The sequence below is a fragment of the Monodelphis domestica genome, chromosome 3, assembly GCF_027887165.1.
Source record: "Monodelphis domestica isolate mMonDom1 chromosome 3, mMonDom1.pri, whole genome shotgun sequence".
Classification (NCBI taxonomy): Eukaryota; Metazoa; Chordata; class Mammalia; order Didelphimorphia; family Didelphidae; genus Monodelphis; species Monodelphis domestica.
The window spans coordinates 34,340,375-34,365,409 of record NC_077229.1 but is presented as its reverse complement, the minus strand read 5'-3'; the positions used below and the strand labels follow the sequence as shown (position 1 = coordinate 34,365,409).

The 25,035-nt window shown below is 41.1% G+C and overlaps 1 protein-coding gene and 1 non-coding gene across 7 annotated transcripts in view; one reads left to right on the top strand and one right to left on the bottom strand.

Moving 5' to 3' along the window:
• NOS1 (nitric oxide synthase 1) overlaps positions 1–25,035 on the bottom strand; it is a 269,988-nt gene that overhangs the window by 205,629 nt on the left and 39,324 nt on the right. The window lies entirely within an intron of this gene.
• Positions 10,358–10,505, top strand: LOC130458696 (U4 spliceosomal RNA). Its single transcript, XR_008918087.1, has one exon. It is a non-coding gene; the product is annotated as a U4 spliceosomal RNA (small nuclear RNA).

The window sequence follows — 25,035 nt, the reverse complement described above, 5'->3', positions numbered from 1 at the left end:
TCAGTTATGTGTATAATTTAGGTTTAATAAGCAAGCTCCTGTGTTTTATGATAAAACACAAGAAAAATATTAATTCAGATGGAGCCTAATTGCTCTTTAATTAGATGCCACCATTATGAGGCTATTAAAAAATCTGAGGAAGAGAAAACATTTGTAACAATCAGGTGCTATTTAAACATTTATAAATTTCTAATTAACCTTAGATGTATTATTGGAGCTACTAAGAGGCTTACAATCAAAGATTCACATTCCCTCCTTGTTTTCTGGGGGAAAATTACAATCTTCCCAAGTGGTCCCAAGTTCTACCAGCCCTCAAGGTTTCCAGTTGGTGCCTGGGTTCTAATTTTTCTCTTCTTGATCACCGAGAGCTCTGATGCTTACTACAGCCAAGGTCATATAAATAGTAAGTATTAGAGTTGGGATATGAAACTAGGTCTTCTCACTCCAGACAAAGCTCTTTTTGCAGTACCATGCAGTGTCCGTGATTTTTGTTACTGTTCAGTCATTTTAATCATGTTGAATTTTTCATGATCCCATTTAGGGTTTTCTTGGAAGAGATACTGAAATGGTTTGCCATTTCCTTCTTCAGCTCACTTTACAGATGAGGAAACTGAGGCAAATAGGATTAAGTGACTTGCCCAGGGGCACACAGCTAGTTAAATGTCTGAAGCCAAATTTGAACCCAGGTCCTTTGACAACAATCAGGGCTCTTTCTGCAGCACTATATTGTACCCATGATAAATAATTTCTATTTCTTTTGATGGTACTGCTGTGGTTATAAGTAACCCAGAGTCTTCCTCACTTCTTCCTTCTCTATAACCTGCCCTCTCTCACTCCTTACTATCTAAACATAGATCTTATCATTTCAACACAATTTCTCTCCCAATTACTACTCTGTTTCATGCCATTTATCACCACTTGCCTAGACTACTGCAACAAAAGTCATCAGTTTCTCTGTCTCCGGCTTCTCTCCTCTTCAGTCCATCCTTCACAAAACTGCTCAAGAGATATTCCTGAAGCTCAGCTTTGACCATTTTATTACCCTGCTCAATATCCTCCTGTGGCTCCCAATCACCTTAAGGATGAAACAAAACTCCTCTGTTTAGTATTTGGAGTAATCCAGAATCTGGCTTGTGCTTATTTTTCCAGAATGGTTTTATGTTCTTCCTTCCAACACACTCTACAATGAAACTGAATAACTGAGTGTTTCCCATAAATGTGGAAGCTATGCTCCTATGCCTGGAATGCCTTCCCCCCTTCACCTTTGTCTCTTAGAATTCTATCTTCTTCCAAGGCTCAGCTGAGGTGCCATCTCTAATATGAAGCCTTCCCTGATTCTGCCAGTTGTTGCTGATTTTACTCCTCTGGAATTACTTTAAAATTCTCTTGTACATAAATTGTATTTGTTACTCCATCTTCATATTGTCTTCGTCCAGTAGAATATGAGCTCACTGAGGGCAGGAACTCTTCATTCCTTTCCCCACTCCCTGGCCTTGTATCCCCAGGCCCTAGCACAATATTGACACAGTGATTAATAAATTATTGAATGAATACATGAAAGAATGAGGAATATGTGATCAGAAAAAGAGGTGAATGAGTGGCATAATGGACAGAAGGGTCGGCCCAAGACTTGGATCTGAATCCAGCCTCAAGCCCATCATAGCGATACAAGCCTGCATAAATCACTTAAACTTTGACTGCCTCAGTTTCCTCAACTGCAAAATAGGGATAACAATAACACCCAACTAACAGGGATGTTGTAAGGATCTAATTAGGGATTTATAGTGCTGTACAGATGTTCCTGAGTTGAAGTGTTTTGGTTATAATCACAAACTAATACATGTAGGAGGTTACTTGGAAACTTAGATCCATCCTGACTCTATATCTAGGGCTCTTTCCAAGGTTGTGTATAAATTAAATGTCTGAGGAAGGTTTAGGACTTTGTCTTCTAGACTCCAACCAAGTCCAGTTGGACTTTCCATTAAGCCTCACTGCTTCTCCATCATCATGCCATCATTATCATGAAATAGTACTTTTATTTTTGTAGCCTATTCATACTGGTTCAGGAGTATGTAGTTTTTTGGGGGGAGGTAATGGGACCCATGAAAGGACAAGAGAGAGGTGATTGGTAGAAAGGGAGAAGAAGGAAGGACTCTACTTTTTTCATGCCCCAGCAAGTTTACAAGTGTGTCAGGGGATGAAAGAAACTGAGGCACGAGAAATTTAGAATGGGATTTGGAAGGTGGTGCAGGTGATTCCTAGCACAAGATACTCCATCTCTAGACTCCAGGTATTTTTACCAGCTGTCCCCCATGTTTGGAATGTTCTCCCTCTTCATCTTTGCTTCCTGACTTTCCCAGCTTCCTTCAATTCCTAGCTAAAATTCCACCTACAGGAAGCTTTCCTCAAACCCCCTTAATGCTAGTGCTTCCCTTCTGTTGATAACCCCTAATTAATTCTGCATATAGCTTGTTTGTAAATAGTTATTTGCCTGTTGTCTCCCTTATTAAACTGTGAGTTCCTTGAGGTCAGGGCCTTTCTTTGGCTTTTCTATGTTGAGTGCTTAGCACAGTGGCAGCTCACAGTAGATGCTAAATAAATATTTATCAACTGACTGATTTATTCACTAGTTGCCTGGCTTTGATAAAATGCTTACCAGTGTGACCTTGTTTAAGTCACTTTCCCTATTGAGGGAGGAGTATCTTACTTTCTTCCTCTGCAAAATGAAAGGATTGGACTAGAAAACAACATTTCTAAATTGCTTTCTAGTGCTATATCTTATGCTGCCAAGAATTTAGGAAGAGACATATCTAGTAATTTTGAGACTCAGAGAAAACATGAAATCTGCATGGCTATGTGGGTGCCTTGGATCAACTTTGTGATTCAGGGTGGGTGCTTTCTAGCTATCTTCTTTTTAAACCCTTTTCTTCCACCTTAGTACCAGTACTATGAATTGCAATGGGGGTTAAGTGACTTGCCCAGGGTCACACAGCTAGGGAGTGTCTGAGGCTCTGGCTATCTTTATGTCATGCCTCCTTGTTCTAGTCTGTACGTCCAGCCAGTCCAGCTTCTACCTATAACTCTGGGTTCCTGATTGTCAAGATTTCTCTATATCTAGCCTGACCAAAACCTATCACATTACTCTCTGACCACCATTATGATTTCTCAGGCCAAAACACCTTCCCGATCCACCACTCTGCAATATGTGTTGATTTCCTTTATTAGAAAGGAGGTTCCTTGAGGACAGGGACTCCTTTGCTTTTTGTTCTTCTAATCTAGTTCTTAGCAGAGTGGCTTCCACCTAATCAGCACTTAAAAAAGGTCTTCTCACTCACTCACTCACTCACTCACTCACTCATTCATTCAATCAATATTAGAAATAATTAAAATCAATTTAATTGAGTATGGAGGGGGAATTAGAGAGGGAACATGGCAAGAGGGTGCCTAGACTCAAATCCTGCCTCTCCTGCTGCATTGGAGACCAAGAGCAAGCCACTGTTAGTTTTCTCATTGGTAAAATAGGGGATCAGTTTAGATGATGTCTAAGATTCCTTATAGCTTCATCCTGTTGCCATTTTACTTTCTGCTGAAGGTGCACATGCTTGAGATTTAGCAATTCTAAATTTCAGCACCCTGGACAAAGTCTCAATGTCCCGTGCTTGTCATAGCTCTGGTCCTAAGATCAAGCCAATGAAAACCACCAAAAATTGACAATCAGAGTCCCTGGGACCACTGGGTCTCTGCTGGCTTTCTGAACAACAACCCTGTGTATGTAATTTAATGAGAATAAATGAACAGAGTCTTTCAAGTCTCTGAGTAAGGAGAGGAGTAAATTGAAGGCACTGGCCAAATCCTGATGCTCTCCTCTGGCAGGTGTTATGCACCAACAGGGTGACAAATTGGAGAGCGGAGATAAGTGGATTTCAGGAGGAGTATAAGGAGGACATTGGAGATGAAAAAATGTGACCTTGATGCTAATGAAACACTAGTCAACACATCCTGACAGAAGAGCTGGGGATTTTGTAGCAGGACGAGAGGACATTTCTCTGAGGGGTCTCTTGGGAGGATACAGCAGAAGCAAGGACTGTTGGTTTCCCTTGGGGATACAGCAGTCACACCTCCACTTTTGGGAACTGAATTCTCTAGTTAACTCTTGCTACTGAGAGGCAGTGGAGTGGAGTGGAAAGAGCTCTGAACTTGGAGGATTCTAATCCTGGCTGTGACACCTATTAGGCATGTGAGAAAGTCACTTTTCCAGACTGAGCCTCAATTTCTTCATCTGTTAAAAGAGGATCTATAGATCCTCCCTGTCAGGGCTGATGAGAGGCTCCAATGAACTGTGTGCAAAGTGCTTTGTACAGGTCATTTCACTTCTTGAATTTCAGGAAAAGAGGATAGCAGAAATACCTTTAGCACTTGATTCCTGGTGTTCTTAAGAAGATCAAAGGGGAGAGTGGATGTAAAACACTTTGCAAACATTAAGTGCTATATAAATGTATTTTTTTTTTATTTCTAGGATCATAGGCACATCCAGAAAGGACCTAAAAGGTCTTCTAGTCCATTTTTCCCATTTTACAGATGAGAAAACTGACTCCCAGAGAGTGACTTTGCTAAGGCAACAAGAAAAAGGGGGCAGAGATTCAAAGCAAGGTCCTTTAACCCCAAAACCAATTCCCTTGTCCTTGTACCATAATTTTATTTAATTTCCTAAAGCATCAGGCACCTCATTGGAAAAGATATTCAGGGACATGCTGAATGTCCCTCCCAACAGTTGTTTATGAGAGTCTGTTTTGGTCTGGTAGCCTCCCTATTTTGGGGAAGTCCATTACTTAGCTCAGAAAAAGGATAGTTGAGTGATACAAGGGAAAGAGATCCAGGCTTGGAATCAGGAAGATCTGAAATAAATCTGGCCTCATACACCTATTAGCTGTGTGACCTTGGGCAAGTCACCTAACTCTCTCTACTTCAGTTTCCTAATCTGTAAAATGAGTTGGAAAAGGAAATGAGAATCCACTCCAGCATCTTTGCCTAGAAAATCACATTTGCCTCAGTTTCCTCCTCTGAAAAATGATCTGGAGAAGGAAATGGCAAACCATTCTAGTATTTTTTGCCTAGAAAACCCCAGAAGACATCCTTAAGAGTCGTACACAACTGAAAATGATTAAACCACAAAACTAACTCATATTTCTGTTTCAGGATCAGAATCTTAGAGTTTAGAGAAGAATGGATTTAATTCTATGCTTTCTTCCAACCACCCCTTCTCTTATTACAGAGTATTGTTGGGCTGGCATGAATAGCACTATTTCTCTATTCTGCAGGGCATATTTCTTAGTGCCCTTTGTTGGTGATGGTGGGGAGGAGGGAAGAATGTCTCTTTGTATTTGGCAAGAAGATTAGTTTTAAAAGAAAAAAAGTTGATAGTGGAGTAACAACCGCATTGGAAAAGCTTCAGAACAAAACTTATTTCAGTTTCTTTAGTCTATTGGAGAGATCATGTGTTTGCTTTCTTTCTGGAGATGGCTTTGGGGGAGCTGTTGGGTGAACGCTGTGACTCACTGAGGGTAGGTCTCTCTCGAGCCCACCCTCCCCCTCCCTTGAAAGGGACTGGCAGAAACTGGCATCACTGATGTGTGTTTATGCAGATGGCAGAGAAGTGCCACTCCCCAGCACACATCACTTCCATATAGAAAGGAAAAATAATTCACTTGTTACTGAAACAGAGCCCAGTTCTCATTTTTTTTCTCTCTCAAAAACATGGTGCTGGCAAAGCTGAAACTGACAAACTGAAAGAGACAAGCTGAAACTGATGAATGTCTGTAGTTGAGTGGGGAGTGTTGGGGAGACCTGGGCTTGTGCCTTCCCCCTCCATGAATTTCAGCACCGCCTGGCATTGCTTGTGATGATTTGAGGAATAAATTCCACAAATACCAACTGGGGCTGTGCTGTTGGGGTTCATTCTCACCAAGGGGAATCAAGGCTCCAATGGGGAATGGGCAATTCTTCACCAAACAGCATTTTGCTATTCAGCTATAACCCAGGGCAAAGGGCTAGTTCCCTTCAGGCATTCGAGAGTTTAGACAACAGGGGAAGCCAAGCCTCAGAAGCAGGATTGGAAGGCATCACTGCAGTGCCCAGGGACCCACAGGATCATCCTTCTAGAGCTAGAAATCAGTCAGTCAAAATACAATTTTTTAGTACCAGTAATGAGAATACTGAGCCACTGTGCTGGGAAATACAAAGAAAGGCAAACCTATGTCCCTGATCTCAAGGAACTCACATTCAAATAGGGGAGACATGTAAAAATCCATGTGCAAAAACTGTACATACTGATATAACTATATTAAAATACATATAGCTATAGATACATCTTGGCAGCTAGGTAGTACAGGAGATAATAGCACTGGAGTCTGGAAGACCTGAGATCCAATCTGGCCTGAGACATTTACTAGCTGTGTGATCTTGGGAAAGTCACTTAACCCATTTGTCTCCATTTCTCCTCTGTCAAAGAAGCTAGAGAAGGATATGGTAAACCACTCTAGGATCTTTGCCAAGAAAACCCTAAATGGTGCCACAGTAAGCTAAACACAACTGAAGCAACTAAACCACAAAAATCCATCTATCTATCTGTCTGTCTATCCATCTGTCTGTCTGTCTATCTATCTATCCATCTATCTATCTGTTTGTCTATCCATCCATCTATCTACTTATTATCTATCTGTCTATATATCATCTATCTATCATCTATCTCCCTATCATCCATCCACCTATCTATCCATCTATCTATCCATTTATTTACCTATCATCCATCCACCTATCAATCTATCCATTTATCTACTTATCTATCTATCTATCTATCGATCGATCGATCTACTTATTATCTATCTGTCTATATATCATCTATCTCCCTATCATCCATCCACCTATCTATCCATCTATCTATCCATTTATCTACCTATCATCCATCCACCTATCAATCTATCCATCTATCTACTTATCTATCTATCTATCTACTTATTATCTATCTATCTATCTATCCATCTATCTCCCTATCATCCATCCACCTATCTATCCATCTATCTATCCATTTATCTATCATCCATCCACCTATCAATTTATCCATCTATCTACTTATCTATCTATCTATCTATCTATCTATCTATCTATCTATCTATCTACTTATTATCTATCTATCCATCTATCTCCCTATCATCCATCTACCTATCTATCCATCTATCTATCCATTTATCTACCTATCGTCCCTCCACCTATCAATCTATCCATTTATCTATCTCTCCATCTCTCCATCTCTCTCTCTCTCTCTCTCTCTCCTCTCTCTCTCTCTCTCTCTCTCTCTCTCTCTCTCTCTCTCTCTCTCTCTCTCTCTCTCTCTCTCATATTCTCAGTTGTGAAATGAAGGAAGTTAGATTCAATGACCTGTAAGGGTTCCTGGCTTTCTTTAAATTTCACTTCAAATCTCATCTTTTTATATATATGTTCTTTAGTCAGTTAGTCATATTTGACCCTTTGTGACCACATTTGGGATATTCTTGGCAAAGATTCTGGAGTGGTTTGCCATTTCCTTCTCTAGCTCATTTGACATAAGAGGAAACTGAGGCAAACAGGATTAAGTGACTTGCCCAGTGTCACACAGCTAGTATTTGAATCCAGATTTGAACTCAGGTCCTCCTGGCACTAGACCTGAAGTTCTATCCACTGTGTCATCCAACCATACATATATATATATACATACATACATATTTATGTGTATATATATTACATACTATATCTACAAAGCATATGCTATGTTATATGTACTATATATGCATATATATAAATACACACAAATATATATCTATGTAATCATTAGAAGGGAACATTAGAGGGGAAGGCACTAGCCGCTTAGGAGATTGTAAAGGGCTCCCTGTAAAAGGTGGGATTTGAGCTGAGTCTTAAAAGAAACCAGAGACTTAAGAGGTTATTGAGTTGGACCCCTTTCATTCTCAGCTGAGGAGACTGGCATCCAGATAAGCTGAGCACAGTGCCCAGGGTCTCACAGGCAGTCGATAGCTGAATCCAGCTCTTCCTAGCTTCCCCCCTGCAACACTAACATTTATGGTCACATAGCAGTGACTTAGTAAGTGATAGGTGCCCCTCTCCAGCTCAGACATCTTCGGTGGTTCTCTATTACCTTTCAGACCAGATACCTTAGCTTGTCATTTACAGCCCTTCAGGATGGGATCCTAGACTAGCTTTCTAAGCTTATTGCACATTAGTGCCCCCCCCCCCCCAATATTCCTGCCAAGATGGCCTATTTGCTGTTCACATACCTTGTCTTTTTGTCTTTTACTGCTGTGCTTTTACACCGGTTATCTCCCAGGACCCACGTGTATAGCAATATTTACAACTCAGTCATGGCAAAGACATGGAAACTAAAGAGGTGCCCATCCATTGGGAAATGACTGAACAAATCATGGTAGAAGAATGTGATGGAACACTATTGGGTTATAAGAAATGATGAAAGAATGGTGTCAGAGAAATCTGGGAAGACTTGTTGTGTGGACTAATGCAGAGAAGTAAACAGAAGCAGACAAGATTTATTCTTAATAGTGTACCATTTTGATTCCTAACATTGCTCTATAACCTCATGTTTCTTCAAGTCTTTGGCCTCATTCATTTGTCCTGCCAATTGTAGGAATACCTTCAAATTCCTTGCCACAGAGAATCCTCAAAAATTGGGATAATTAAGACAGAATCTAAAATTCATCCTTTTCTGATAAACAAATCTGGCTCCAATTAAGTATGTCTGGGGAGGTGACATGGTTGTGTCATTGATTCCCCCACTGGGATGGGCAATGGAGGTCAATCTTGACCAAACCTAACTTGATTTCTCCATCCAGAATATCAAGGATATTGGAATGCTGTGACCAGGCATGTGACTTTCCCCATCCTCAGGGAGAGCCAGGAAAACATTAGCCCACCTCCTCATTTGATATTCACCAATTAGAGGTGTCTTGGGTTGTCTAGGGGTGGAGAGAGTAATGAGCTTTCAACACTGTATTTAAATGTCTCAAGACTGGATGAATTGTCTCTGGTCACCAAGAGAGATCATGGGCCAATTAATTGGCTTTTGCCAGTCTAATGAATAAATTGATTTTATTACCCAGAACCCAGTCTCTCAGAATTTTTGCTCATCACACAATTTATACAAATAGCAATATGATAAAGATAATCAGCTTCGAAAGGGTTAAGAACTCCAAGGCAATGTGCATCTAGGATTTTGTTGGTAACATAATGATGAGGATCAAAACCAGACTTACACATTCTCCCTCTAACAACCTAGTGTTTATTCTACAGACACTTAATAATGTGTAAGTTTTCTCTTTGATAGAATGTAAGATCTAAGCAAGTCTGTTTAGTTGTTCTTCAGTTGTGTCCCCAACCTCATTTTTGGTTTTCTTGGTAAAGATCCTAGAGTGGTTTGTCATTTCTTTCACCAGCTCATTTTTACATATAAGGACTGAGGCATATAGGGTTAAGTGACTTGCCTAGGGTCATACAGCTAGTGTCTGAGGCCAGATCTGAACTTATGTCCTTCTAACTTCACTACACAACTTGCTGCCCAGTTCCTACCTAGCCCAGTGCCTGGTCCAAGGTAGGGGATTAAATAGATATTTGTTGATAGAGTCTTAGAGAATTACCTGAGGCACAAAGGAATTAAGCGACTTGAAGATAGTCTCACAGCTACTAAAAGCCAGAGTTAGACCAAACTCTGATCTCCTGACTCTAAGTATAGCCCTCTATTCACTCTGCAACTTTTGTCTAGTTGGTAACTTAAATTACTACCATCACAGCTTGGGATTTACTCTCTACTAAGGGAATATTCCTCTAAGAGTTGAGTTAGAAACACTGATTTTCTGTGTGACCCTAGGCAAGTTATTTCTTTCTGGAACTCAGTTTCCCTTCTTTAAATGAAGGGAGCCTGGTGCTCTCTAAGTTCCTTCCAGATCTAAAAGAACATAGTATGCATGCAAAGGGTGCTAACTTTGGAATCATGGGACCTGAGATTGAATCCTAGTTCCAACCCTCTCCCTACCCCCAAACCTTTAATCTTTACTTCCAATCTGGCCCCAGTTTTTATGACTTAAAAGAAACTGACCTAAGATAAGCTAGGCTGCGTTTTCAGTGAAGGGTGAAGGCTTCTTTTGGATCCTTCCCCATCTGCCTGTGGGAAGAACAGGATATTTCACCCTAAGGGCTGCTGTGGCTCCCTTTATACCCTCTTTCCTTTTCTTTTGACTACACAGGGTTTATCTGCAAACATATTAAACTGTGACTGACTGTGGGGGGAAAAAAAAAGAGTTTTATGCAGTGGTAGTATCTTAGTCAATGAGGTTTGACAGAGACACGATTATTGTGACTTGAAAGCTTTTTTTTTTTTGGCCTTCAGAAGCAGTAAATTTATTGTGGATGCCAGTAATGGAAAATGTAGAAGTTCTTAGGCAAGATGTGGAAAGGCCCTTCTGATTCTCCAACTCCAGAGCCATAGAAATGATTTGACTTACAAAATGCTACCACAAGGAATTCAGTCATTATGTAAAGGGAGAGATATACTTTGGAAGTATAGTTATTCTTTATTATCTAATCCAATGAAAAACAAGAGAAACTGGCAATGACTTCCTAAATCTTGTTCTGGACAACCAATTCTTATAAGTGCCACAAATAGGAAACCCATTCTTTGTTTTTTTAATTAAAACTCTTACTTTCCATCTTAGAATCAATATTTAGTATTGGTTCTAAGGCAGAATTGGGGTTAAGTGACTTATTTAGGGTCACCGAGGTAGGAAGTGTCTGGGTCCTAATTTGAACCCAGGAACTCCCATATCTAGACCTAACTCTTTAACTACTAAGCCATTTAGCTGCCCCAGCCCAGGCTTTTTGATATTCCTCTTCTAATACTTCTTTCTGACCATTCCTTGGTAGATAACTCACCAAGTAGTGATACAATCTAAAGACCAACTTAACAAGGGAAGAATGAGCATTTATAAAAATGAACTTAGATCAAAACTCTTCCAAAAGAAGCAGAAGTACTTAAATTGCCACAAAGAAAATCTCTCTGAGATCCAAAAGACCATTTCAGAGTCAATTTGACATGATGATTTAATGCCTAAGGACAGGGTTGTTTATTATATAGCTTCAGTGAGTACATGATTTTTCTGGCACACAATCATTTTTCAACATACATGTTTCTATAGAACCTAACAACAGACGCAAAGCCTAAGGAGATAGTCAACAAAACATTGTTGCTAAGTGCAGGGTCAGAGGGTAGAATCAACATGGAACAGATTTGCCAGAAGTTTTCATGCCTAGAAAAGAGGGTCCTATCTAAGTAGATATATAAGAATACTTAGGTTTAATTTTATAAGTGGGATCTCCTGGCAATATTCTGGGGGTACAGAGTGAGACATCTGTATTAACCCTGCAAGCATGTTGTTCTCATATATTTTTCCTGGGGCTAAGTAAGAATCATAATCATAGCAATTCCAGTAATAAGGGGGTGTTAATAAGGAAAGTCACTTAGGGGGTTTCAGTGGGTGTTTTCATACATCCTGGGGGCTGCTTTGTAGTCCCTGGTTTCCATGTGTGACCATGTCAAAGAGCATGGTCTTTGATGACTCCTGGCAATTTAATAGACTGGAAATTCCTTGAGGGCAGAGATCCCATCTTATGGCTCATTCTGAGGCTTGATGAGTTCATGAAAACACAATAGGAATTTAATAAATAGTTTATATAATGATAGAAGACTTTTTGACTAAAATGGCTAATGTACTTAAATGGTTTCAAATGCATTCCCTACCCTACCTCCATTGTTGCAAAATAGCCAGCATGCTACAAATACTCATAACTGTCTAGAATTCTTGACAAGTAAAGGAATGTTTAATGAACTTTAAAACAAGGTTTGAGCTTTAATTCTGAAAGGGGAAGCCCAGGCTCTTGGTTAAGTAACAAAGTAGATAATGAAATAAATTTAGACAAAACTTTTGAAACATTGGTTTGAAATGATCTTTGCCAAATCAGTCTGTCTCCCCTCACTGCAAAATGAGGGCATTGGTCTAGATCTCTGAGATCCCAATCACGTTTAGACAAATGGTTTTATAATCTAAAATTCTTTAAATCTAGGAATGACCTAAAAGTCAACTTTAGAGAGAGGAAAGTTTGGAGATGAAGCTCCAGAACTCCCCAGGAGAGGGCATTAGCACACCTAGGGACAAGTTAACAGTCCCAAAGCCAAGAGTGACTGGGGATAATGGGAGGGAGGGCAGGTTACTTTTCACCCCCTCCTTCCCATTGCTAGTAGAAGGCTAACAGGACTAGCTTATTCTCCTAAGCCCAAGCCTCAGAAGTGGAGCTCTGGGCCAAGAGCTAGAGATAGCAAATTAGGAAATCAGCAGGATCCCTTGGAATTTCTCAGCCCCATCCAAAGTTCTCGAATCCAGATATACCTGTGTCAACAGAAGAACACAATATGCGATCTCTTCCAAGGCTAAAGCTTCTAGGATGAAGTAGTACAGTATGGTTAACATAAAGCATACTGATTTGGGAGTCCAAAGACATGGGTTCAAATCCCATTATTGATGCTTGTTACCTGTGGAAATTTGAGCAAGTTGCTTGAGATTCATGAAGTTCAGTCTATTTATCTGGCCATAATAAGATCCTTCCAACACTAAGTCTATGATGGGGACATAAAGAATGACAAAAAGACAGTCCTGGCTCCAAGGAGCTCAAAATCTAATGGGGGGAGTCAATAGGAGAACAATTAAGTTCAAACCAGCTATTGACAGAATAAATCGGAGCTAATCAATAGAAAGAGGGCATTAGAATTAAGGAGGATTCCAAAGGACTTCCTAAGAAAGGTGGGTTTTCAGAAAGCCAGGAGGCAGAGATGAGGAGGGAAAGTATCTTGGGACTGGGGATAGCCAGAGAGAATGTTACTGAAAATCTCCCTTGGGCTTTTGTGGCTCCTGAGTGGGTCATAAAACTGTCAAAGCCTTGAAGCCCTTACAGAAGCCCTTCTCCAACCTTTACTTCCCTGGCTTCAAGGATCTAGAGCCTTTTTCTTCTGCTTTCAAGAATGCTCCACCCTGAAACTCATAAAGGACCAGGATGGTCAAAATGAAAAGACTCAGAAATCTGAGTTCTCATTATGCTGTGCGTGTGTGTGTGTGTGTGTGTGTGTGTGTGTGTGTGTGTGTGTACATGCCCATGAGAGAACTCCTATTGACAAGAGTGTGGAATAATCTAGGTTTGTCAAAACTCTCTGCTATGACCTGTTCTTCTTAGGTAACCCTGAATGGCATAGCTCATAGTTTCATTGATCTATGCAAGTCTCTTCATCATCATAAGGAATTGATCCAGGAGGGAACTGATGCTACTAGGAAAGGGTGAATTTTCTCCCTGTCTGACAGCTTAACTTCCCTGATCATCAGTTTACCATCCCAATCCTAGGTCGGGAAGGGAAATTCCCTTAATCCTGGGAAGGAGGAAGAGGAGATGTGTGTGTGTGTGTGTGTGTGTGTGTGTGTGTGTGTGTGTGTGTGTCTGAGGTCATTTGTTAAGGAGAAGATCCCACAGTAATCTAGTCTTAGAGCTAGAGAAGTTATTTTCAACCTCAGATCCTTTTCTGTCCTATGACTGAACTGGCAAGAAGGTCTGACACCACCCCCAGCCTCTCATCCCCTCCCAACATCCCCTCCTCCACAGGGCTGTGGCTTGGAGAGAGGAGAGTTCTTTGATACCATCACTGCCTCTTGACCTTTGAAAACAAAGGTACTTGCCAGGGACATTCAGGTGAGAGACACTTAAAGCATTTACACGTCATTGGAGAAACCAACTGGTTCAGAATCCAATTTCGATGATGGACTTTGGTGGCAGGAAGGACCTCAGAGGTTGCTTAATGCATTTTGTAGAGGTTGAAACTTTTTGATACCCAGAGAGAGAAACTAGCTTCCTCAAAGTTACAATAGATATTCAGAAATGGATCTTTAATTTGAACTCAGAACCTCAGATCTTGACTTCAATGCCCTTTTGACTACCCTATGGGATGACTAGGTAGCATAGTGAATAAAGTGCTAGAAGTCAGGAGGACTGATTTTCCTGAGTTCTAGTCTGGCCTCATATACTTCCTAGTTGTGTGACCCTGGGCAAGTCACTTAGCCCTGTTTACCTCAGTTTCCTCATCTGTCAAATGAGCTGGAGAAGGCAATGTCAACCACTTCAGTATCTTTGCCAAAAAACCTCCAAATGGGGTCACAAAGATGACTGAAATAACTGAAGGAAGAAAACTATAGCATGGCCCCTCAGTGAGAAGAGAACCTCCTCTACCATCACCATTTCATTGTCAATATTTCATACTTGTAAGAAAGGTAGCATAGGACAATGGAACTAACACTGAATTTGGAATCAGCAAATTGAGGGTTAATATCTAGCTTTGCCAGCGTCTCTGGGATACTAGTCACTTCTTCCTTCTTGGATCAGTTTCCTGATTTATAACAGGAGAGAATTAGACTACACAGATTTGGAACCAGAAGTCCTCAGTGGGTTCAAATCTTGGTTTGCCTTATTGCAACCATCATCAGGTTATTGAAGTTGACAGAAAAGAATGACAAATGTTAGAAAGTCTGTGGGAAAACAGAACATTCCTTCCCTGTTGGTTGGACTGAAGGGGTCCAGCCATTCTGGAGAATTTTTTTTTTAATAAATAACATTATATTTTCCCACCAATTACATGGAAAATCAGATTTTAACATTAGTTTTCTAAAATTTTGCATTCCAATTTCTCTCCCTTTCTTTCTCTCCTTCCCCCTCCCTGAGATGGAGAGAAATTTGATACAGGTTATACATGCGCAATCATGCAATCTGGAAAGTAATTTGGCAAAAAAATGCCCCTAAAGCTATTCAACGGTGCATATCCTTTGATCCAGCTTTATTGCTATTAGTTTTATACCTCAAAGAGATCAAAGAAAGAGGAAAAGGGGACCAAATATGTTTTTAAAACCAATTATAGCAGTTCTTTTTGTGTGATAAAGACCTGGAAACTGAGGTACCCATCAACTGGGAATATGGACTTATGACATTTGAATGTGACAATACTATTGTGTTGTAAAAAATGACAAGAAAGACCTGGGAAGCCTCTTTGGGACTGAAACAGAGAGAAGTGAGTAAAATTGGGAGAACAACTTCCCCAGTAACAACCATATTGTAAAGACAAACAACTTTGAAAGACAACTAAAATTAATGCCATGACTAGCCATGATGAATATGGGGATTTATTCTTCTTGACTCTGTGTATTTGTTACAAGGGGTTTTTCTGTTTTTTTTTTCTCCAGTGGGGGTGGAAGGGAATGAAAATAAATACCTATTAAGTGAAAAAATAAAATTTAATTTTAAAAATCCTGGTTTTGCAACTTTTTAATTTTACAGACTTTCCCTTATCCTCAGTTTTCTCATCTGTAAAATGAGGAGGTAAAAGTAGATGACCTCTGAAATTCCTTCTGGCTCTAAGTCTATGATTCTGTTATCTCACGATGACCACTAATGTCCTGTTTGGCACTAAATCCTATCATCTTTCACATCTCTAGGAATGGCTCCAGGATCCAGCGATGACAACCAATTATTTGGCTGGGAACTCAGAAAACAGAATCAGTGCTCCTCTCTCAGACCAGTGAGCAAGGTCTCTGGCTGGGTTTTAGCCTCAGAATTTGTTGCTTAGCTTTTTTCCTAAGACTTGTCAGCTTCAGTTCATTGCCTAAAGGTTCTCCACCTGGTTACCCTGCACCTTGATTTTTATCTCTCCAAGGCAGAAGGATAACCCTTAAATTCTTAGCTTGCCAGCAACAATTGAGGAGACAGAATCTTTCTCCTTTTCCCCTCCCTCCCTCCCCCCTCTGTCTCTCTCTGTCTCTCTGTCTCTCCCTCTCTCCCCATCTGACTCTCTTTCTCTCTCCCTCTCTCTCTCTCTGTCTCTCTCTGTCTCTGTCTTGCTCCCTTTCTCTCCTCATCTCCCCCTCTCTCACTCTCTCTCCATCTCTCCATCTCTCTCTCTCTCTCTCTCTCTCTCTCTCTCTCTCTCTCTCTCTCTCTCTCTCTCTCTCTCTCTCTCTCTCTCTCTCTGTCTCTGTCTGTCTCCCTCTCTCTCCTCATCTCCCCCCCTCTCTCCATCTCCCTCTTTGTCTATCTCTGTCTCTCCCCCCACCTCCCTCTCCCTCCCTCCCTCTCTCTCTCTCTCTCTCTCTCTCTCTCTCTCTCTCTCTCTCTCTCTCTCTCTCTCTCTCTCTCTCTCTCTCTCTCTCTCTCTCTCTCTCTCTCTCTCTCCCCATCTCCCTCTCTTTCTCTCCCCCTCTCACTCTCTGTCTCTCTGTCTCTGTCTCTCTCTCTCTCTCACACACACACACACACACACACACACACACACACACACACACACACGAGTCAATAACAACAGACTTCACCCATAGGGATCTCATTAAGTGCATTGTTAGAGTAGGTTAGGCTAGATATTGGGACTGATATTTCCTCTTGAGTAGTCTGGCAGGAAAGCCAAATTTTCTCTTTAGAACCTGCTGATATTCTGGTCATTCAAGTTAGGAAAACTTTCAAAGCCTTAGAGTTAGCTCATAGTGTTCTAGTAAATATTTAACAATCAGCTCTTGGGGAGGGGGCAGGCAGCAGTAGAAGTAGAAGCAGGGAGTGGAAAAATATAGGCAAGACACTTTAGGTTTAACTTCCACTATTACCATTTTCTCCATCTCTTTCTGAAGTCTAGTCTCAACAAAAACTCAAGCCCTGATTTGTAGCATTTGCTGATTTCCAAGGCATAAATGCTCCCACTGAAAGCTGAACAGTTTGCTCTGGTTTGAGCTGGCAGCAGCACAGGCTTTGCAAGGTGAAACCCTACTGTCTGGATAGGGGAGGGCAGATGGATATAATGGAAGATGAAGGTGATCTATGAACCAAGGATAACAATAAGAATTCTAGAAGCAGGGAGGTATTCAAGTGGGAAAATAGGTCTCAGAACTTGGAAAATCTGAGTGTGGATCCTGATTCTGGCTTTAAGAACCTCAAAAAGGCCCACTGGAATGAGAGAAAGCCCATCCTCAGTTTTGATCCGACGCTGCCGTCTCTTTCCCAAGCTGGGAAGACATACCTTCCCCGTTAGCTCTGAGATGGCTATTATACATCATCATTGTATATCATCGTAGAAAACCATTGGAATGCAGTCAGGTAGTGACACAGTCAAGCCTACACATTGTAGAAGTCACTTTGACAGCTGAAAGGAGGAGAGATTTGAGAGTGAAGGGAGACCTAAGGCAGGGAGACCCTTCCTGAATTAGGAAGGCAGCTGTGGGAGTGGAGAGAAGGGGACGGAAGGGATAGACAATGTGGACAAACCAAATGGTGGGACACTGAGGAGTCAGAATGGCCTGGGTGCCCAGAGGGATAATGGTACTCTGGACAGTACCAGGGAAATTCCAAAGAAGGGTGTGGTGGAGATGATAATGAGTTTAGTTTGAAATGCCTTTGGAATATCCAGAGGGAAGCCATGCTAATGCCCAACAGACAGCTGGTAATGAGGTTCTGAAGGGTAGGACAATGCATACATATGTGTTCCTATGTCTATATTCATATAGATGTATAGCTGTATGATGTACACACACATTTGGGAGTCATGTGAATGAAGAGAGATTATAATTAAAACTAGATGAGCTGTTGAAGTTACTAAGAAAGTGTAGAAAGAGAAGAGTAGCCATCCCAGAGATAACGGTGAAGGTATGTCTTTCCAGCTTGGGAAAGAGACGGCATCGTCGGATCAAAACGGAGGATGGGCTTTCTCTCATTCCAGTGGGACTTTTTGAGGTTCTTAAAGCAAGAATCAGGATTCACACTCGGATTTTCCAAGTTCTGAGACCTAAAGAGAAGAAGAAATAGACCAACATGTTGCTACCATATTAATTGATCTAAACTGATATGGAAAAACAGGACCCAAAGGCCAAGTTAATAGATATTCTTCAACACCTTCCTTAATTATTTCAGCTCAAAAAGGCTTAATGAAAACATACCTTCTATCATTTATAATTTCAATAATTTTCATTCTTGTATTTTTATAATCCACACCCACAAACCACCTCCAAAGCAATGTAAATAGTCATAAACAAGATCTATCCTAATACAGCCAAAGCTCATCCATCACAGCCATATGTAATTCAGGATTTGGGAAGAAGGGGTTCAGTTGTGAATTATTAGGGACTTCCTACTCCCACTTTCCCATTACCTTATCCCACAAACCTACTTACCCTACTTCATGAGTGCTTTACAAATATCTCACTTGATCCTATAAGAAAACTCCTCTTAGAATCTCTGGTTTCCTTCAGGATTGAGTTCAAATACCACCTTTTACAGGAATTCTTTCCCAACCTTCCTGCTATTTATTGGTGCCTTCATCTCCTTGATGTAATTTAGGATCTCGTGTTTACAGACTTTCTCAAATGGAATCTCCCCAAGTGGAGTCACTGGGGTCCCTGCTTCCTGCCTCTAGGAGAATTGGTGTGATGCAGAGAGACTTGCCTTGAAGAGACTGTGGATTATGCATGGATATTCTGAGATTAGTTCCCATTGGTTGACCATATGATGATGAGAAGAACCTCTTCAACTGGCTGCAGAGGTATTTTTTTTAAAGTCCCATCTCTACTTTAACCACTTTGCCTTAACCAAAGAAGGGAGTCCATCCTACAACCTGGTAAGTTCAAAAAAAGAGGGGATGATACCTCAGCATCTGGGCTTTGGTTTGTGACCAGTTTGGGTGAATGTTCTGAGGACCCAGGAGTGATCTTTTGGACTCTAGTCCTATGGTAGTTAAGAAAAAAAAAAAAGACTCAGTAGGCAGTGATGTCATCTTTGATTGTGAACGTGGTAGGACCAATGTAGAAACTGAACCTGGTTGAAACTGTTCTTTTCAGAGACCAAGGTGTTCTAGGGAGAATCTGCCCTGGAGGCATTAGGAGAAATATTAGTTCTTGCTCTATCTTTGAAGTAAGTGGTTGTTGAGTTATTTTAGTCATGCCCAACTCTTCTCCCACAGCCTTTTGGGGTTTTCTTGACAAAAGATGCTGGAGTGGTTTGCCATTTCCTTTTAGTGATAAGTGGTAAGTAGTTAAATAGAACTGGGGAGCTAGTATCTGGGGCTTAATTGTCATGGCAGTAGGGAAGAGAAACACTGTAATTTCCTCAGGATATCCTAGAATCTTGATGTAGCAGCCCAGCTCTGAGAGAGGATCAGAGTCTAAATTTACATCTTATATGTTTCTAGTTATTTACATGTTATTTCCCCTGTTAGAAAGTAAGCTTCTTGAAGGCAGGGACTATTTTGGTTTTTTTGTATCTCTAGCACTTAGCATGGTGCCTAGCACCTAATATATGCACTATATATTTTTGTTAATTGAATAATGACAGAGAGGAATGGAATAAGAATGTAAGTAATAGTGTTTCCTAAAGAGCAACATTCTTTGGGAGGAAAACAAATGTATAAGAAAATTCAGGGAAGCCTAACAAAGCTAGAAATTCCAGATTCATAGAGAAAACCAGAAGGAAAGACAACAAACAGATGGAAATAGCAGCGATTTTCAGAGTTTCCTTAGTGGGTTTATTTTTTGTCATCAATGACCAGGGAACCACTGCATTTGGACTTTAACCCCTCAATCCTGAAAATGAAATTTATATTACAGGATACGAGGAGAGGAGACAGATTGGATCAGCTAGTCACAGAAGAAATCTACTAGAAGCAACACAATCTCAAAAGCACCAAGGGGTGAGTTTTTAAAGAACTAGTACCTGGTGCTTAATTTGTCATGGCTTAATTTCAGATGGGGAAGGGTACTGAAAGAATGAAAAAGAATGGTGGGATTATTACAAAAGAGTGGCTAGGTGATTCAGTGGATAGAACACTGGGCCTGGAGTCAGGAATATCTCCATTCAAAACTGGTCTCAGACACTTGGCAAATACTTTAACCCCATTTGCCTCAGTTTCCTTATCTGTAAAATGAGCTAGAGAAGGGAATGACAAATCACTCTGGTATCTTTGCCAAGTAAATCCCAAATGGGGGTTTTAACTTGAAACAACTCAAAAACAACATTATTACAAAAGGGGAACACAGAATATCTTCTAGAAGCAGGTCCCTGACCTCTCCTTTGGGGCCACTTCCATCTTAGGTGTTCTGAATCATACACTAAAGCCTCATTGCAGAACAAAAAGGAAACCTGAGAAGACAAAATTCACAACTACCAACCCACAAATCAAGAGAGACAGATTGAGAGAGAAGGTATATGCTTTTGAATGGCTAATCAGGGGTCTTGGAACTGAAGGCAGGTGGGAAGAGTCAGCCCCTCTGCATGTCCCTGGATTCCTATTGCCTCTAGTGCCAGAGACTTGTGGGGACAGAACTCTCTGGAGAGATGGATCATTCTCTCCTTGGTCCAGCTGAGTTTTTTAATCTCCCTCCCATGCAGAAGGATCTAGTTGCTCTTGTGCAGTCCATCATCTCCCTTAATCAGAATACCTTCCTGGATTCCTGTTTTATGGCTTATTTGAACAAATGTATCTGCTTAGTATACATGATTGTCTTTTGTGCAGTATTTGTGGGCAGGCATGAGGGGGAAGGAATAGAATTGGTCTGGAATGAATGTAATTGATTCCCTGAATGCTTGATTCAGTGGACAGCCCCCAGGGAGGAAGGGGAATAGACAATACCCCACTGATTGGCCATAGCCCCCATGTTCTAGATCAGCAGAGGTGATATATGGGGGAGGTAAAGTCCAGAGAACCTGTAATCACCCCTGGATGCCCAACAGCCCCTCTTTATAAACTCAGTATTAAAAACAAAAGAGAAGAAGCCAGCAGAGGGATTATACATTTGGCCTTGGCCCCAGGTCACTCTCATCTGCTATATTGAATCCACTTAAGCCTTCAGCCCCTCCCTTCTCTTCAACTTTCCTCTCCACCAGTACTTTACATCCTAAGAGTGGCTACAACATGTAAACAACTGTCTGCTTCTCTGTATTTTAACCCCAATTTTACAGATGGGGAAACCAAGGCCCAAAGTGATTAACATTCAGCCCCTCCCTTCTCTTCAACTTTCCTCTCCACCAGAACTTTACATCCTAAGAGTGGCTACAACATGTAAACAACTGTCTGCTTCTCTGTATTTTAACCCCAATTTTACAGATGGGGAAACTGAGGCCCAAAGTGATTAACATTCAGCCCCTCCCTTCTCTTCAACTTTCCTCTCCACCAGAACTTTACATCCTAAGAGTGGCTACAACATGTAAACAACTGTCTGCTTCTCTGTATTTTAACCCCAATTTTACAGATGGGGAAACCAAGGCCCAAAGTGATTAACATTCAGCCCCTCCCTTCTCTTCAACTTTCCTCTCCACCAGTACTTTACATCCTAAAGAGTGGCTACAACATGTAAACAACTGTCTGCTTCTCTGTATTTTAACCCCAATTTTACAGATGGGGAAACTGAGGCCCAAAGTGATTAACATTCAGCCCCTCCCTTCTCTTCAACTTTCCTCTCCATCAGTACTTTACATCCTAAAGAGTGGCTACAACATGTAAACAACTGTCTGCTTCTCTGTATTTTAACCCCCATTTTACAGATGGGGAAACTAAGGCCCAAAGTGATTAAATCACTTGCCTAAGGTGACACAGGTAGCTAAATGGCAGACATATGGAATTTGAATCCAAATCCTTTCACTCTACTAAAAATGCATTGCCCCAGGGATTGGGGAAAGGCTAAACCAATTGTGATATCTAAATGTAAAGGACTCTTCCCATTCCTGAAGAAATAATGAATATGCAGAATGCACAGAAGCATAGAAGGATAAGTAACAGAAATAGCTAACATTTACATAGACCTTTAAGGTTTACAAAGTGGTTTACATATAATATCTCATTAGAGCCTCACAACAAGCCTAAATGAATCAGAAGGACTCAAGCAGAACCAGGAAAACCCATATATACAGTGATCCCAGTCACTTAAAAGGAAATAATAATAATAATAATATTAATAATGAAAACCATTAAAATGGCCAAGCGTGGCCCCAGAGAAGAACTAAAAATAAGGCATTCTCTGCAGAGGTGGGGGGCTGTGAGTGTGTAATGTTGCATATGTTATCAGACTCTGTCACTATATTGGTTTTGTTGAATTGCAAATCTCCCCCCTTCTTTTATTCTTTGTTTTAGTTTATGTCAGTGGGTAGGATATGGGAGGGAAGGAAATTTCTGGCAATGAAGGTGATGTACCCCCCCCCCAATCCCCAAAATAGTCATAAGAACCTTGGAGAGCAGCCAGGTAGGACACATTCCTCCCCCCCCCCCTTTTTTTCCCAGGAATGGAATGCTTTTCTGGCTCTGGATCTGCATTCAGAGAGGGGGCTGCTTCTGTCTTGGGATCATTTGGTGGTGGCAAGAAGGGGGGGGGGGGAATAGGGGAAGGGCAGGCTGATCCATAGGGAGGAAGTGAACAGCTGCAGGTTTGCATTTTTGAATGATTCCCCAAATGAGCAAGCGTTCTTTGCTTGGAAGGGGCTGTGAAGGTGGGAGAGGGAGGGCTGCAGAAGAGCACCGTGCCCTGTTTTATTCATAGCAACAGATGGGTGCCTGCCTGGAGAGGCAACTACTTACTCTAAAGCTCCTTACTTACAGCTTTCTCTCAGCCAACTCACCAAAGTATCTTAGTTTGGGGAGGCTTCCAAGTCATGAGTAAGTTACTCAAAACCAAGGCAGGAGAAAGTGGAAAGATCTGTCCAAGGTCATACAAGAAGCCCAGGGCAGACAATCAAGGCAGTGACTGGTTGTCCCTTAGATTTGCCAGCCCTGCTTAGAGTCCTGTGATCCAGCTCCCTTTAATTCATCTAATCTAACGCCATTCAATTTTAGTCCCATATGCCCCCAGGAGAAGACAGAGGCTGGCACAGATATTTCTTGGAGTTCTACTCTAAGCCAGGTTCTAAGATCAAAGACTTAAGAGTTGGAAGGAAACTTCACAGAGGCAAAGTGACTTGTCCAGGGTCACATAGGCTTTGATTCCAGATCTAGTATTCTTGTCACTGTACTATGACTTCATTAAATTAAATTAAAACAGAGTATTTTGAGTATCACATCTATAAATGGGATGGGATTTTTGAGGTCATCTAATTGAAGTCTTGGTCCTAGAAACTTTTTGTTTTTAATTTGTTATTCATTCATTCATTCATTCGTTTGTTTGTTTTTTATTTAATTGATTAATTTAGAGCATTTTCCCAGGATTACAAAAATCATGTTCTCTCCCTCCCCTCCCATATCCCACAATTCCACTGGGTTTTACATGTGTCTTTGGTCAAGACCTATTTCCATATTATTGATATTTGCACCAGGGTGATCACTTAGGGTTTATGATTGCATTCACTTCCTTGGCTATCATATCCTCCTGTTGTCTCCTATGGAACTTGCAGCCTACTAAAAATTCCAGATAAACTGCCGTCTCTCTAATCTTATATTTGTGATGCTGTTTTGTATAGAAAATGTCAATTTTATATAATGTCTATATTTGCTATCAATAACACCAGTTTAGAGTTTGCCAGAGAGAAACACCATTCATGTTACAATCTATACAGTAGGAGGGATGTCTTGTGGCAGTTTAGGTTCAGGGGCACAGAGGGGGTTCTGGGAAATCAGAAGAGTGACTAAGTATGGGAGGGAGCTGTGGTCAGGGAGAGGGGCTTGAGCTTGGGAATATGCCTTGGCCCAATGGTTTCCAAATGCTGAAGGTTGAATGGCCAGAGGTCAGTGGGATGACTGCCATGAGATCAGAACATAAGGACAGAATGACTCCCTCCAGATTCACCTCAGCATTGGAGCCATGATGGAGAAGCAGGAGAGACTAGCAAGAGCATCAGACTAACCACTAGGAAAAGGATCCCAGAACAATTCAGAGAAGTAGAAGAGACCATTTAGAGCACTCAAGACCTGACAAGGGACCACCATCCAGTCCAAGCTCAAAGATCTCTAGCGATGGACAGCTCACTGCCTTCTGAGGCAGCTCATTGAACCGTAGGATAGTTCTCACTGCTGGCAAGTTGTTTCCTTCCATCAAGTGCCACTTTCTGCCACTAAATCTGCCACTTTCCAACCCTCCCCCAATAGCTTAGCTGGACCCTCTGGGTCAAACAGAATAAGACTAATCCCTCTACGAGCCCATCAGACATAATAATATTTATTAAGTATGTATTATGTTAATTATTAAATATGTAATGTATAGATATATGTATACATCATATACATGCATCATATCCACATGGAAATATGGTGTATCATATAAAGCACCTGCTGACAATGACATGCATTATTGTGTAGTCCAGGGGGGTCAAGCTCAGAAAGAAATCGGGGCCACTACAGTATACACAAAGGTGTCTGTGGCCACATATCTAATTTATCAATGTAATAAAATATAATATTATCTATGCCTTGTTGTATTTTTATTTATTTTGGTAAATATTTTCCATTTGCATTTTAACCTGGTTCTGGCCACAACAACTCAAGAGTATTGTGGGCTGGGGAGGGGGGCAGTTAGATCACTCAGTTGGGGAGATAGGAGGTCCTGGGTTCAAATTTGACCTTAGACATTTCTCAGCAGTGGGATCCTGGGCAAGTCACTTAATCCCCCCTCACCTAGCCCTTACCACTCTTTTTTTCTGCCTTGAAATCAATACACAGTGTTGAAGGCTGCAAATGATCATCGATTGCATGTCTGACAATTTTGAGGTAATTGATAGAATTTCAGCTTTAGAGTCAGAAAGTGCTGGGTTTAAATCTCACCTTTGATACCACCTGAGTAACCCTTGACAAGTCATTTAACCTCCTTTCCTCATTCCTCTTCTTCTTTCCTTCCCTTTTCTTCTCTCTATGTCTCTCCTCCTTCCTCTCTGTCTGTCTCCCTCTCTCCC